The following is a 17,279-nucleotide window of genomic DNA, read 5'->3' on the forward strand; positions in this document are numbered from 1 at the left end:
TATCCCAGTCTTCATCATCCTCTGTGCTGTCACTCCGTCTCTTGCCTAGATCTTGAGTGTCATTGACCCACTCGCTGTCACTCAGACAACCTTCTGCAGACCTTGTCTGCGGCTGCACACAGACAGTAAAGAGCTTTCTGTACAGTGTTAGAGCCTGTGTTTCTCCCCAGAGCCCACATAAGAGTCAGGCATGGCAGTGCATGTTGGAGGTGGAGACAGGAGGATCCCTGGAGTTCACTGTCCAGCCAGCTTTGTCTACTTGGCAAGTGATCCTATCTCAAAAACAAGATGTGTGGCACCTGCAGAACAACACTCAAGGTTGCCACCTGGCTTCTGCATATATGTGCACACATGTGCATGCACACCCACGTGCATACATGTACATGAACATACAGCAACATTCTGTGTACATTATTTTTCTATTTCTCAGCCATCTGAATTGCTATCACAATAATACTAAGGACTATAATGTAGCCCTACATATCTGGTCAGCCTCATGGCTCTCTTTGGGTCTACCTGCTGCCCCATTCTCTCTCTCTCTCTCTCTCTCTCTCTCTCTCTCTCTCTCTCTCTCTCTCTCTCTCTCTCTGTCTCTCTCTCTGTCTCTCTCTGTCTGTCTCTTTTAAGACAGGGTCTTATGTCGCTGAAGCTGGCCTCAAACTGTCTATGTAGCCAAGGATGTCCCTGAGCTCCTGTTCTATCTGCCTCTACCTCCCAATGCTACTAGTCAGACGTAGGCCACCACATGCAGTTTATGTGGTCCTGGGAGATTGAACCCAGGGCCTTGTGCACGCTAGTCAAGTTTTCTACCAACTGGCCCTCTGTACCATTTTTCTCTGTAGTTCTTATATCCCAGCCGTGATCTATCTTTCTGATCACCACACAGCTGAAGTCCTTTCTTGCCTTGGGAATACTTTACTCCCTGGGTAACTGGCTCTTTCCCACCCCTTAAGTTTCTGTGTCTGTGTTACTTTATCTATGAGGCCTTGTTTCTCAGTCATGGTGCTTGTTTGTTTCGTTACAGCATCTTCATGCTAAATAATTGTGTTTTTATTTGCAGATTGTTTGATCATCTCTATCCTCTTAACTATGGGGCAGTGATTTACACCTGGCCAAAGGAGATAATTGGCAACTGGAAGCCCTTTCTGGTTGCCAGCTGGGGTATACATTGCCAACACCTAGTGGGCATAGGATCAAGGTGCTGCTGAACAGGCTACATTGTACCTGTTAGTGAGTGATCATCTGTGAATGGTGGCAAGAGGGAAGTCCCAGCTCGAGACAATGGGTTCCTTCCTTGCTCATCCCTGTGTCTCCAGCACCTGGCCCAGTATCTGGCACACAGCAAGGGCCTGTGTATGTATGTATGTGTGTATGTGTGTATGCATGCATGTGTTTGTATGTATGTGTGTATGTATGTGTATGTGTGTATATATGTGTGTGTATGTATGTGTATGTATTTGTATGTATGTGTATGTATGTGTTTGTATGTATGTATGTGTATGTATGTATGTGTATTAGCTGAGCGCAATAGATGATGGATGTTTACCAAGTCGTTTCTCAATCAGAGTTGACGCCAATTGCAGTGCTAGGGCTGGGAGAAGGTACCCGCTGAACCAGGCATCATCCTGAGTTGCTGGACTTTGGGGGGAATCCTGAGTACCCTAAGTTTGAAAGTGAGGCCGCCTGAGGAATGGAGGACTCGAGGAATTCTAGGGAAAAGTCTTCTATCATCTAAGAAGAAAGTACTTAAGAACCTTTTGAATTTGCACGGCCCTACCTGCTCCCAGTCAGTCCTGGGTGGATGGGCAGATAGACAGAGGCCAGAAAAGAAGGAAAGACTGGGGCCTAATGTTGCATGTTCGAGAAGTGCTAGTCTGTCACGCTTATGCTCACAGACCCCACAGAGAGCCTATGAAGAATGGTGGACACATGAGCAGATACAAAGATAGAACTAAGATGGGCAGGGCAGCTTGAGATTTTTTTCCTGTTGTTTTTCTCTTAAGTCATAAAAGGCTCTGTCCTGACTAGTTTCATGTCAACTTGACACAAGCTGGAATTACCATAGAGGTGGAAGCCTCAACTGAGAGAATGCCTTCATAAAATCAGGCTGTAGTTAAGCCTGTGGGGTATTTTCTTAGTTAGTGATTGATGGAGGAGGGCTCAGTGCATTGTTGGATGAGGCCACCCCTGGGCTCATGGTCCTAGGTTCTATAAGAAAGACTGAGCAAGCCATGTGGAGTAAGCCAGTAAGCAGGACCCTTCTATGACCTCTGCATCAGCTCTGGCCTCCAGGTTCCTTTTCTGTTTGGGTCCCTGTCCTGACTTCCTTCAGTGATAGACTGTGGTGTAGAAGAATGAGCCAAATAAACCCTTTCTTCCCTAAGTTCCTTTGGCTATGGTTTTTCATCACAGTAATATTAACCCTAATTAAAATGGTTTATTTCCAAGAAATTGCAATCTTTTCTTTTCAAATACTATAGTAAAATATCTTAAGCTAGATTAAAAAAAAACCAACTTCATTTGTGGGGCTGGAGAGATGACTCTGTGGCTTAGAGCACTGACTGCTCTTGTAGAGGACCGGAGTTTGATTCCTAGCACCCACACAGTGGCTCACAGCTGTCTGTAACTCCTGTTCTGATAACCTGTTCTGACCTCCACAGGGAACAAGCACACACGTGATGGATAGACAAACATCCATGCAAGGCAAAACATTTATCCACTTAAAGTAAATAAAGACATAAAATAAAATAAAAACTTCATTTATATTTGGAAATTTCAGAAGATCTAGTTATTATTTGTCTTCCAGAAAGAAAACATTTATATTTATATTTGGAAATTCCAAAAGATCTAGTTATCATTTGTCTTCCAGAAAGGAAACATTTAGGAAGCTGGTGGGGATTGAGGAAAGCCTTGTATCCAAATAAATAAGCATCTCTCTGGAGCACATGGGCATGCTCTCTGAGCAAGGCTATGCTACAGAAGCACAAAGATGAGAAAGCTTCCAGAAGAATTCTCCCCTAGTCTGCCTTTCCTACATGATCTTTCCAACAAAGCTTCAGGAATTCAATAATCTCACATCTAAGCCTGTGGCAGTCTATGTTAGAGACAGCTTGTTACCGGCACCTAGTGATTTCATCCCCCTCTGTCTGCAGAGGGGACCCTGACTTTTACTCATCAGCGGGAACACTGTGAAACATCTTTGTACACTGTAAACATCTATTGCTCACAGTGTTAATAAAAAGCTGATTGGCCAATGGCTAGGCAGGATTTTTGGGGGGCAGAGAGAATGCTGGGAAGGAGGGCAGAGTCAGAGGAGTTGACGGCCAGATGGAGACAAAGCAGGACATGCAGGAGGGGTAAAAGCCACAAGGCTCGGGGCAGCACATTGATGAATAGGAATAGGTTAAGTTATAAGAGCTAGTTAGTAATAAGCCTGAGCGGTCAGCTTAGCTTTTAAAATTAGTAATAAGTCTCTGAGTGGTTATTTGGGAAGCCACTGGTGGAACAGAGCTGATCGTGGTCCCAATGAAAACCTCCACCTGCATAGGCTAAACACTGTTAGTGAGACCAGGGATTGGTAAAGATGCGGGCTTTTAGCAGCCATGTTCCCTTGAGATGTTCTTGATATCTGTAGGAGTTATTCACATGGATTTCCTGCCACTATCCTGAACTTAACAGGCTTAAAACATAACTTTCCCCCCAAAGTAACAACTCCGATTTCCGTCAACATGATCGCCTTTGCTCAATTGCATAGCGCTGAAAACTTGAGCCTACAATACTTTTATCCTCCTTAGGGACGGTTACAAACCTTTGCTTTGTTTCTCATCCCTCATATCACTCAGTCTTACTCTTAGCAAACAATACTGCCTGTGTCATGGAGGAAAATTACATCATCAAGAGCCTCCTGAGCAGAGAGAGGAGGAGTGGAGGGTGGGGAGAGGAAGGAGGGGAAACTGCGACCAGGTTGTAAAATAAATGAAAAAAATTAATTAATAAAAAAGAGCCTCCTGAGCCTGCTGTCCCATTGCTAGCCTAACTAGTCTTGTTCAGGATTACCTCAAGCTTCATCCCTTCACTCCCCATGGGAAGGCTGACATGTTCTCCTGGTCAGCCCAGCCTCCCACGTGTGGTCTAGGTCTACCTCCTGCCCTCCCTCAAGTCTGCACTTGGTTGACTGTTGCCTCTGCCCTTTCCCTTTTGTCTTCCCTCTTGACTGTCCTTTCAGCTCTTGGACACCATCAAGCTTCTATCGCTCTTAAAACAGCTGACTGCTCCCACGTGATGCTACCGCCCAGTGACATCTCTTCTCCTCCAGGGCAAAGCTAGGAGGAACAAAGTCTATACCAGAAGTCCCCACATCCCTGCAACAGACACCCAGCCTCTGCTGCATTTCTCTGCCTGGTCACAGCCAGACACCTCCAACATTTGTATCTGCTGCCTCTACCTTCTCGTACTCATCCTGGACTTGCTGAGATCCGACTTCAGCCCCTGCCCACTATTCTGAAACTGCTTCTGCACAATCTTCAGCGACCTCCGAGCTGTCTCTCCCAAACACTCTGCTATTGGCCAGTCACTGCTCCTCCAAACTTACCCTTAGTTGTTTTCTTCAACCTCTCACGGCATGGCCTCCCCAGATTCTATGTATGGTTCACTAGCAACCTGCTCCCTCCTGACCCTGCCTCTGCACTCATGGGTCTTCCCAGGTTTCTGCCTTTGCTCCACCATGCCTACCTCAGGCACTTACCATGGCTCATCCTTGAGCCCCAGACTTGTGACTCTCAAGACTATATTCTTAGATGTCTCACAGGAATCACTGATACTTCTCTCTTTTCCAATGTAAATCTTTTCGTTACTTCTTTCACCACCCAAAGCCTCGAAGTCCAGCAACCCGTGGGTCATCCCTTCTCTATAGTCAAATCACCAAGTTCTACACATCTTCTCATTCTCTAGAGCAAATCACTCAGATTCACATTACTGTTACAAAGTACATGAGATTTACAAAGCAGAATTTATTTGACCCGTCTGAAGCTTCCAGCCCAAGACCAGAGTGATCTATTACTTTGGGCCTTGGTTTTTGATGTTGGAAGGCAGTGGCAGGGAATAGGTAGTAGAATAAACTGTTTATAGCAAAAAGCCAAGAAGTAAAATAATCACTGCCACTAAACCCTCTTAAATGGTACATTCATAACAACATAAGGACTTCATATGGCCTAACATCCTGCAGGTTTTATCAGCTCCCAGTAATGCCCCCTTGGAAACTTACCCTTTAACATGAGGATGGGATAGACCTTTCTTCTCTGTTCTTTAATGCCTTTGTCTTCATTGGGCTGATTAACCCATGGCTAGATAGTTACAATCTATTTGTATCCTTTGTAAACTATCTATACCCATCTCTTCCCATTAAGCTATGCAAGGCTCCTACTGTCCCTTATTGCTCCAAGTGTATCCTCTGGATTTTATAATTATACTATGAATCCTTTGAGGACATGGGTCATGTATAGTCTTCTAGAATCCTCCAATGGTCCCAGAACAGCAGTGACTATAGACTATATGGCTTCAAAACATATGAGACAGCAATAAAACCTGTCTGCTAAGAGATAGGCTATATTCTGGCACAAAGGACGCTATTCACTTAATTCTACTGCCATAGTTACAAGATGTGCCGTGTGTCAGCAAAACCTCAGCAAAGAAGTTGGTAATGGTTTTCTGAGGATCCTGGGAAAGGTATTCCACCAAGATGCTAGCATGAGCTATGGTGTTACCACAGGTCTCAGATCACTCTGAAGATCTTTTTGTCGTTTGTTTGAGACAGGGTCTCTGTACATAGCCCTGGATGCCTTGGAATACATTATTTAGATCAGGCTTGGCCTCAAACACAGAGATCTTGCCTCTACCTCCCAAGTGCTGGGACTAAAGGTGTGTGCCACCATGCCTAGCCCTACTTTAAAGATCTTAAATTTGAGGGCAACTATCTGTAAAGTTTTATGTGGTCCTGGAACCTTGGGCCTATGGTCTAACTGTTTTGTAATGGTTGTTTTATCTTGGAAGCAAGGGTCAACAGTTTAAATCTTACACGAATCTCTTCCGTTTTCCAGAGTTTAAGTTAAGACTATTCTATTTCCACTATCTTGAGGCTCAGGCTATTTGATAACCTTTGTTATACATCCTCCCCCATCACTGACTCATCCTCAGTAAGAATTCCAGCATCTCCCTACCCTTCACCCTGGAAAACGTTAACACGGAGAGAAATGACTTCCTTAACTCCCTAACTCCAGATTCCACTGCCTCCTTGACGCCAATGGCTACCATTTTGCATTTAAGTCACCCAACACCATGGTCATATTTAGGATCCATTTCACCGGAACTGCCCTCTGGTAACCCACACCTGGACTACAATCACAGTCTCCTGACAGTAATTTCATCTCAGAGCATAGTGACGGTGGCCATATCCCCCTCCTACACAACTCATACCCAAACTGCTCCTCTATTGTCTGTTAGACAGAGCTTTCTAACATATAAACCCGGGAGTGTTATGTCCCTGCTCAGAAATTTACATTGGCCCCACATTTCCTACAGGATCAAGAAGTCAGAGTCTTTAACCTAGCATGCAGCCTACCACGCTGCCGTCTACTCTCATGTGGACATGTCATACTCTGACATGACTGGACTACATACAGTTCCTGGCCTCCCCTGTCAGCCACTAAGCTCCCAGAGTCTCTCTCTGCCTGGAAAGGCTAAAGGCTACCTTCCTGCCTGTCTACAGAGATACTCATCTTCAGCTCCAGTTCAAACACCAATTTTCCCCACCCTGTTCTGGAAGCCTTTTCTGCCTGGTCCAGGTAGAGCTAGGGTGGCCCAGATGCAGCCATTGTAACATTTGCTTTATCAGATTTCATAGCACGAAGGCGGGAGAACCATTCCTGTTCATCTCTGTATCTCAGCCCCACCTGCAGGCCTGGCTCAAAGTCGCTTCAACAGACATTATGGAAGGAATAAAGGAATGAGTTCTAAAGTCACCCTGCCCCTTTTCATGCGAGGTCAGAAGAGCCTGGGCACTGGAATTAATTGGATCTCTTCTCTCTTTACCCTGGCTCACTGCCCTGCCCATATGATTAAACCTCCTAATAGAATCGGCTAAGCAGCACATACAAATCCCTCAGCATTAAGCAGAAGAAAGGCTTCCAAGTGCGTAGAGAAGAAAGAGCTTGGTGCTTCGGTGCTGTCTGACTGCTTCCAAGATACAGAGTACCAGGGAGAGTTAGTGAACATTTTAATTTAAGACCAATTTTGCGCTCGGCACTGTGCCAGCCACTGACAGCGAGGGTGAGACTTAAAGTGACAGCGTACATTAGTTGGTCACTTCCTCTGTGTCAGCCACAGTTCTATGGGAGAGGGGCAGGTCTTCATGGTTTTCAGTCTTACTTCGCTTATTAGGAAATAGGCCCAATGTCACATAGCTAACAAGCGCAGCAGTACTGTCACCTCGGCTGGCTCACCCTTTCTCTCTTTGCCAAATGCCCCTCACACCTGTTCTCAAAACCCTTTCTGCTTTCTTGCCTCTCCTTTGACTTCCTTCTCTTCATCAGATGCCAGCACCACCCAGAGACTGCATCTGCTCCTTCTTCTTACTACCCAGAGATGAAAGATGCTCTTCACCCGATTCTTGTGCCAGCCGAGGGAGAGAAGACACCATTCCTCCTAAGTGCAGCTTCTCCATCAGACATTCCAAGTTAGCTACCCATCTTTTCAGGAACCTCACACTATGATCCTTTCACTCCCAACTTTCCAATTAAATTGGATCCTCCCCGTTGTCTTTTTAAAACACCATGGCAATTACGCTAGCTGCGAGATCCACCCTCACGTGTAAGTCTGCGGTATACTGTCAGTTGGGTTTTCTTGTGTGTGTTATCAGACATGGGTTCAGGCTTCTTTTTCACATGCATGATTATCTCACCCAACGTACTGAAGAGACTGCCCTTGGCCTATTGGATATTTTTTGGTGCTTTTGGCGAAGATTAATTAAATGTAAGTGGCTGTGTGGGTGTATTTAGGAGCTTGAAAATTTTGCTCTAATGGTTGATAACTGTCTGTATTCCATTCCAGTTTCTTTTTCCTTTCTTTTCTTTTCTTTTCTTTTCTTCCTTCCTCTCTCTCTCTCTCTCTCTCTCTCTCTCTCTCTCTGACATAGGGTTTCTTTCTACAGTCCCAACTGTCTTGGAACTAGCTCTGCAGGCCAGGCTGGCCTTGCATGCTCAGCGATCCACCTATCTCTGCCTCCCAAGTACTGGGATTAAAGGCATGTGCCACCATCACCTGGCTCCAGTCTATTTTAATTCGTGTAGCTTTGTAATATATTTTGATGGGAGGATGTGTGGTGCTTCCAGATTTGGGCTGTTTTAGACTGTTTGTATATCTGAGGAATTTTATGGTTCTACACAGATTTTAAGATTATACTGTGCATTTTAAAAAATTTTAAATAACATTATTATTTATTTGTTTATACTGTGTTGGGGTGAATGACATGGCACAACTGTGGGCGTCAGAGGACATTTGTGAACTGGCTCCTTCCTTCCACTGTAGGGATCCCAGGCATCACACTCAGGACCAATGGCAAGTTTCTCCACCCACTGAGCTGTCTCACTGGTCCCTGTCTTGTATGTCTATAAAAATGCCACACCACTGAGATTTTGACAGGGAAAGAAAGGAATAAAACTGCCCCTATTTATAGGTGACTTGATAGGCGCACAAAGCCCTAAAGGCTTCACATAAAATGCTAGAACTAATCAATGAATTCACCAATGACACTGGGTACAAAATCAGCAAAACTGGTGGTGTTTTTAGCAACATTGAGCCTTCCAATCTGGGAATAAGGGATAGCCTTCCATTTGTGTGTGTGTGTTGTTTAATTGATGTTTTGAAGCTTTTAATATACAAAATTTTCTCCTTCATTTGTTAATTTTACTCATTCTTGAGGTTGTGTGTGTGTGTGTGTGTGTGTGTGTGTGTGTGTGTGTGTGCGTGTGTGTGTGTGCGCGCGCATGTGCATGAACGGTGTGGCTATTGTCCTCATCTGATGGCTAGATGGTGGGTGTATAAACATGTACCTGGGGCTGGGGAGATGGATGAAGAGCAGAGTTCAGATTCCCAGCACACATGTGAAGGCACAGAGGTTCGGGTCTGTAGCTCTGGCACTGGGCTAGTGAGGAGGCAGGAAGATCTGTGGGTTTGCTGCCATTCACTTGCCAAATTATTAAGACCTAGGTTCAGTGAGAGTCTTTTAAAAATAGGTGGAGAGCAATAGAAGACATCTGGTAGTGACTTCTGGCCTCTACACATTCATATAGAGATGATCATGTCTACATGCACACGTGTGTGCGTGCACACACACACACACACACACACACACACAGAAACACACAGGGCTGGAGGGAAATGTATTGTTGGTTTTGGAAATTATATTTTAGTAAATTCTCTGGTTAATTCTAACATTTTTGAAGCATCATAAGAGTTTTCTGTAAATAGGGACAGTCTGCTCCTTCATCCCTACCTAGATACCCTTAGTTTCTTTTCATCCCTAAAGGCACTGGCTGGGACGTGTGCTGTTATGTTGAGTGAAACTGGTAGGAATGGCCACTCTTACTTTTTTTCTGATATTAGAAGAAAAGGTTTCAGGTTTTCAACACTGGGTATGGTGCTAGTTATGGGCTTTCCGCTGGCTTTCGTTTGAGTGTGTGTGTAAAAGTGTGTACGTGCATTGTCGTGCGTGTGGATCTGCTTGCCAGTGTGTATGCCAGGGTTGCTGGACTGCCAGCTTCCCTGTCCCCTGTTCCACCTTGCCACAGGAGTGCTAGAATCACAGACTCGCTACCACGTCCAGCTCCATGCGTTCTGGGGATCTGAACCAGGTCCTCACATTTCACACAGCAGGTGCTTTACCCAGGAGCCTTTAAAAGTAGAAATTCTGATTATGTCCCTGCTTGATAGACTTTCTGCTGTGACAAATACCTGAGCACGTCAACTTAAAAGGAAGAAAAGTTCACTTGGGCTCAGCGTTTCAGAGGTGTAGGCCATCTACAGGGAAGATGCGAGGGAGGAGCTGCTCACCTCATCGCACCTGGGAAGCAGTGAGAAGGGGGAGGAGGGGGAGGGGCTGGGAGAAGGGAGCCTCATCTAGCAGGCCTTCTCCTTTTTCCTCTTATTCCATCCAAGCCCCTGGCCTATGGGACAGTGCTGCTCACACTCAGGGTGGGTTATCTTGCCCTTAGTTAACTGTCTATGAAGATGCCGTCCTCCCCACATTCCAGGTAGGCTTTGTTAATCCCTGGGTGTTTCTCCATATGGTGAAGTTGATCATCTGGGTCAATCATTATAATTTTCCAGCTGCGTAGTTCTTCAGAGATGCTCATCAAATCTTAGTCCTTCAGAGATGCTCATCAAATCTTAGTCCTTCAGAGATGTTCACCAAATCTTAGTCCTTCAGAGATGCTCATTAAATCTTAGTCCTTCAGAGATGCTCATCAAATCTTAGTCCTTCAGAGATGCCTTAGTCCTTCAGAGATGCTCATTAAATCTTAGTCCTTCAGAGATGCTCACCAAATCTTAGTCCTTCAGAGATGCTCACCAAATCTTAGTCCTTCAGAGACGCTCACCAAATCTTAGTCCTTCAGAGTTGCTCATTAAATCTTAGTCCTTCAGAGATGCTCATTAAATCTTAGTCCTTCAGAGATGTTCACCAAATCTTAGTCCTTCAGAGATGCTCATCAAATCTTAGTCCTTCAGAGACCACTCATCAAAATCCTTAACATGACCAAGACTTCTTCTTCCTCTTGACCTCTTCCGCTCATCTTGTAGAATGCTCCCTCAGTCTCTGGACTCTACATCCACTGGCCTGCAGAACCTCAGATGCCGTGTTCTAAGGATGGCCTTTGGTCTTCCATGGGAAGTCCTCTTCCAGCTTCTGAGCTCTTCTCCCTGCTAAGCTCCTCTCAGTGCTCAGGTTTCAGTTCAACCACAGTTCCTCAGCTGATTTCCCAGCTCCTTCCTGAAGGGTCCCAGATCCACTATCAACAGTAAATGCTTGTGATACCCTGTGCCATTCTATGGCTTGAGCCACAGCACCTCTGTAGATTTCTTTAGTGATAGTTTATTTCTCCTAAACCGCTTCGAGCTGCATGAGAACTGGGATGTTGGCCGTTCTCAGCAGTGCGCCCGGGGACATTTGATAAATCCTTGCTGGTGTCTTGGAAATGCAATGTTCACTTTTCAGTCCGATACCATCTGGCTTCCAGTCTCATTACTCTGCCCAAATTGTCCTTGCTGAAACCATAACAGTCGCCAAATGCCAAAACTTCCTTGAAATCCTGGGGTTCTACCAGCTGGTGTGAGGGTTTCCTGCATTAAAATAGAATTTGGGTAGCCCCCCTCATAGGAAAAGAGTGGGCTGATAGAATATTTTTATCCTGATGTTTCTGTTTCATAAGTTTTCCTGACAGTTGGTACCTATAGTAGAACCTAGCACAAGATGTTTTCCTACTTAGCTACAAATGATATTTTCAGTAGTTGTAATGTATGAATATTTCATAGTTATTCTCCTCCAAAAAGAACCATGATTTCCCTGAGTTCTAGCATATGAACAATTTTGAGCCCCACTGGCCAAATCGAAAGGAATATTTTGTCCTCTAATTTGTTCTCTTTGCAGTGTCTGGTACTGTTTATCATGTTGTTCATTCATTTTTAGCAACCAGTACTTATTAGGCCTGTATGATGTTTTCAGGCAGCCCTTGTCCCCGGGTCCACTATGGCATCTAACACTCCTGTGATCTTGTCCATGTGCTGTGTGGTCCTGGATGGAACAGAGACCACTGCCTTCCCCACCCTCTCTTTCTCTTCCTCCACAATCACAGTACCACTTAGGTCAAATATAAAAATGATTTTGTTGACACCTAAGTAAATAAACGAGTGAATGGAGAAATGAACAAAACGATGAGATGGACTTTATCTTGTTCCTGTGCCCTGTGTCCCCACTGAAGAAGCCACGGAGACACAGAAACTTGGGAGAACAGAAAAGGTGGTCTTCACCATATGGTATATAAAACACCATCTGCTTTTTTTTTTCAAGTAAAGTTGACTTGATAGAAATTATGATAGTCTAACAAGTCTGGGCATTTCACTTCTAATATCTATAAGCCATCACCGAGATATTGCTTTTTGTTAGTTTGTTTTTTTGGTTTTCGAGACAGGGTTTCTCTAAGTAGCCACCGCTTTCCTGGAACTAGCTCTGTAGACCAGGCTGGCCTCAAACTCACAGAGATCTGCCACCTCTGCCTCAAGTGCGGGGGTTAAAGGCGTGCACCGCCACCGCCCAGCTAAGACATTGCTCTTAAAGCACACAGCCCACCTTTATGTCATATATTATGAATGATTTATGAGGATACAAACAGTTTCACTCTATAAACATTTTTAAATGCCATGAGCTGCAGGGATAGCTTGGCAGTGGAGTGTTTTACTAGATATGAGAAGCCTTGAGGATCAATGGAAAGACATGGAAGAAAGGCAGGAAAGGAAAGAAAGGAAGAGGAGGAAAGAGGAGAGAGGGAGGAGAGAAAAAGGAAAGGAGAGAAGAGAAAGATATTGGCTGTGTATTGTGCCTGTGGAGAAGCTAGGTAAACAATGAGATTATATTAATGTTTCTTTACTTCATATTGTAACCCTGTGCCTTGCCCAAACTACTCTCTTAGTTCTGCCCTTTCTCCCAAGCTTGTCAATCAACATCACTCTAGCACCTAGGCCTAATTCAAGGGTCACTTCCAAGTGACCTTAAAAGTCTGTCAGAGTCAACTGGCCAGCCTCTGATCCACTTTAGTGTTTCTGTCCCTGACAGCATGTCACCCGTTGCTCTACTTACTGTCTCTGCTGGTGATATGAATACTTTCCCATACTGCCTTGCAGGTATCTAGAACCTGGTGGCCATGCCTTGCTTGGCTCCGATTTCCCAGTGCTTTGAGAAATATGTTTTCTAAATCCAAGCAAGTTGAACTGACCATTTACTACCAGGAGGCTATGTAAGCATCTTTTCCTATTTTTTAATATTAGTGGGCTCTCTGGCTTTCCCCTTGATGTCTAGGTTCTAGTGGCCTTAGCTGAGAGCCCAGGGCAGCTTCTTGCTCCCACCTCTGTAGACAACCACAGGACATCAAAAAAGACAATTCTCTTCTGTGCTCCAGAATTTATTTGGGAAAAACTCAAACTATTTCTTCCTGCAGCAGAATGGAGGTCAGAGGTGAGTCCTCACCAGTGAATTACAAGAGAGCAAGGCTCTTAGAGGCCTTGGGCTATTTCTTCTAAACATCAGACAGACTCCCAGCCCAGACCTGAGGCCCAAGGGACAACTCTGCTGACTTTTCTCCTTGGTATAGACACAGATTTTCATACCATTAGTATCTGGACCAAAGCAATGACAATCACCATTCCCTGGGGGACATCACAAGGCTATCTCAGTCCTATCTATTATATGTACACAGACAGAAGAGGCCCGGGGATCTAACTAAGAATATAGATAGTTTTATCCCTGCGCTGTGAAGTGTACAAACTTCACAGTGATTCCAACCTTCAAAGCATGTGACTCCCAACCTCATCTGGTTACAATCCAAAGCTATACGTGCCCAGGTGATGCTGGTGTACCTGCCTCCCAAGTTACCATACAGAGAACAAGAGGTTGTGAAGGGACAGGAGAAAGAAAGACTTGTGGCTTCACGGGGAAGGGTCTGAGCTCTCACATGTCCAGGTTCAAGAGGGCAAATGTGCTTCACAGAGTGGCTGGGAGCTGGGAAGGGGAAACTGGAGAAGCCATCTTGTGGCTGGAAGAGTCTTTCTGTTACCCAATAGCCTGCCCTGCCTGAAAAGGTGAAGACTGTAGCCAATATGCCACCACTATCCTGTCTGCATTCATTACTTCCAGGTTGGGCTGCCAGGGGACACAGATTCTTAGGGGCAAGGAAGTGAACTCGGCATCATCACTGATGAAAAGTCTTCAATGAGGCATCTCAGGAGACTCCATTTAATGATGTGAAAACTTCCTTGCTCAAATACTCTGAGGGCAATATAACCCTAGAGTCCAGAGTGGTTTTCTTGTTAATTTTAAATTGCTCATGTGTCTGCGTGAGTGTAGCCCTATGTATGCAGGTGCCCACAGAGGCCAGAACAGAGCATCAGATCCTCTGGAGCTAGAGTGTCAGGCAGACTGCTGCACACGGTGCTGGGAACCAGACTCTGGTCCTCTGGAAGAGCAGCAAGTGCTCTTAACTGCTTGGCAGTCTAGCCAGCTCAGCCCCAGAATAATGTTGTGTTGGCCTGAGTGAGAATAGCCCCAGAAGCTCCATGTTTGGATGCTTAGGGAGTGGCACTATTTAAAAGGATTAGGAGGTGTGGCCTTGCTGGAAGAAGTGTCACTGGGGGGTGGGCTTTGAGATTTTCAAAGCCCAAGCTAGGCACAGTGGCTCTCTCTTCCTGCTGCCATGCTTCCCACCATGAAGATAATGGACTAAACCTCTGAACCTGTAAGTCCTAATTAAATGTTTTCTTTTTATAGCATTGCTGTGGTCGTGGGGTATCTTGATGGCAATAATGGCAATACAATATTGACTAAAACATCGGTTCTTTCAAACATGCCTTCCCCTCCTGGGGCCCAAAAGCTACCCCCAGAAACAGACCTACATATTTCCTGATGTCACTGCATTCTTCTTGGTCCTTCGCTGAGGAGTGCTGTGTGTTCATTATCCTGTGGTAGCACTGAGACCATGAGAAGAGACGTGGTTCTGCTTATTGGGATTGTTGTTAAGGCTAGCCGAGTGTGCCTTGTCTACCCAGCTCAGACGGCCTCCTGTCCGAAGGCATCTCTTCTTCCTGGCTTCCTAAGAAACAGCCCTTCATGTTTTAAAGAAATTCTGCATGGTCCTGATATTGTGGCCCTGTGTCCTTTGGTTTTAAACCAAAGGAATCCTCTTGAGCGCCATAAAAATTGGGAGGTGTCACCAACACTGTTCAACTGAAGACATGTTCGAGGGAACATGGCAGGCACAGTGCAGAGAAAGAGGGTTTTTTGGAACTTTACATGATTCAAGGTTCAAAGGACACAAAGGGATTACAGTCCCATCAGTCTTGGGGTCAATCGATACCGTTAGACGTCTCATTCTTTATCTTACACTTTTATAACATAGTGTACCTCTATACATCGTCTCTTCTCCCCTGAGCCCATAGCTTGGAAAACAGTCCCCATCAGTTATATAGGAAACTTCCCAACTCTTTTCCTATAGCTGAATTGTATTTGACTATTTGGAAGTAGGGTAAAATATTCAACAAGTTCTTTCGAGGAATACATAGTTTCCCTTTCATAATTCAAACAATGCTATGATAAACTCATGCCCTTGTTGTCTGTGAAAGTATAGCAAGCAGCAAGTTAAATCCCTAAAAGTGGAATCAATGGGGCAGATGGGCCAGGAACTTCTAATCCAGATGGGTATTTCCAAAATATCTCCAAAGAGGTTGTACCACTTGACTTCCCTGCCAGCAACTTAGGAGAGAGCCGTCTGCCCGGAATCTCCTGAGCAGCTATCAGCCTTTTCACTGTTGGCGGACTGAAGGGAGTGTCTATGTTACTGTACTCTGCATAATAAAGCCAACGAACAGCATCCGGCTCCTCTAGACCCGCACTTTCCCCAATGGACTCACAAACATCTGGCTGTAAACAACAGTCTTTACCTAGGGATGGCTATGAATTTGGGGCATCACAGGGTGTTAGTTCTAGGGGACGTTAGGATATGAGCGACTGGGCTACAGGGCACAGCACCTCCACTTTATGATTTACTAGCTTTATGATCTTTACAAATAATTTTACGTCTCCCAAATTCGGTCTCGTCACATTAAAAATGGAGGTAATATCGATTTTTGCAACGCCTTGCATCTGGCACATAAAAGATACTTAATAATGGTTCTTAAATGGCTAGCAGTTTTCCTGGGCGTTAATAATCACAGGTCAGGGCTAACCTGGATACTTTCCACAAAGGGCATTCTCCTTTCCTAGCCAGGACCAAATGGCCTTTTCCTCAAGTGGCCGGTCAGACCGTTCCCGCCTCCTCCTCTGAGTCACTTAGCGTCTTCCACTGCCTGAAGTGGATTGCTGAACTCTGCTTTGGGCCTGAGTGAAGACTAGGCCAGCTTGTCCCTGGGCCAGCTTTCCTCGCTGCCATAAGATGTCTGCTCGCAAAGGGACGAAGACAGCGCTCCTTTGCAATTACAAAGGGACAGGCGAGAGCCAGCACAGAATCCTCTGACAAAATGCCAGGCACTTTCTCTCATCGTCACCATACTCTGGTGTCTGCCTTTTCAGGATGTCATTTCTGAGGAGGCCAGCAAAGACAGATCTCTAGCCCTGACAGGAATGCCCACAGCTAGGGTTTCTGTTTGTGGCCATAACCATCTCCTCAGAAGTTTTCCATTCAGGCAGACAGCATCCCCTTCCACTCTGCAGGGTGGTGGAAATTATGAGCATGTTCCTGGAGTGAGTGGGGCTCCTGGAGAAGGGCTGCAGCTGCCTTGCCGAATGCACATTTGAGTCATCAGAAAACTACACTTGGTTTCTCTCTGGATACTAATGTGTCTGTATGCAGTTTAGAGCCTCTCCCTCGTGGGAGCTGGGAGAGAAGGCTGAGAAAATATAACTTATCAGAGTATGTCTTTGTTCTTTTCCTTTCGTTCACCTCTGGCTGTTCTGAAAGTGACAGGATCAGAATATCTGTGGCTTCCAAAAACTCACTCAGTACAGAAAAGGGACTGCCTCTTCCCTTGGAAGACGGCAAACCCCAGGGAGTCTCCCGCAAAGTGAATGCAAGGTGTCTTGTGACCCATCATTGTCCCTGGTACTATCTCCTATTGTGTCTGGAATTATTTCTCCTGGGACTGGCTCAGACCCAGGCAGGACACAGAGATCCCACTGCATACATTAATCCTTGCCAGTTACATGGCTGCTTCCCTGGAACCGGCCCTTCAAGCTTGCTTGGGAGAACCCAGCTCCTGTTCTCCTGCAACCATGCCAACAATGTGGTCCTGGACTGGGAGGGCTCTGGTCTGCTGTCCTCACAGACTGGAAAAGCGCAGAGAATGTGTCTCAGTCTGCAGGTTGGATGTCTCCCATGTTAAACTTGTTAGGAAACATAAACGTCCAGGGTCCCACAGCTCCATGCAGAGAAAAGGAAGGTCCTGGTAAGAACAAAAAAAAAAAAAAC

General features: G+C 45.4%; 1 protein-coding gene across 2 annotated transcripts in view; it reads right to left on the bottom strand.

Annotated features, from left to right (window-relative positions):
* Window positions 1-17,279, bottom strand: part of LOC142858705 (protein FAM163A) — a 76,277-nt gene that overhangs the window by 57,872 nt on the left and 1,126 nt on the right. The gene's annotated exons all lie outside the window — the stretch shown is intronic.

The sequence above is a fragment of the Microtus pennsylvanicus genome, chromosome 10 (genome assembly GCF_037038515.1).
Source record: "Microtus pennsylvanicus isolate mMicPen1 chromosome 10, mMicPen1.hap1, whole genome shotgun sequence".
NCBI lineage: Eukaryota > Metazoa > Chordata > Mammalia > Rodentia > Cricetidae > Microtus > Microtus pennsylvanicus.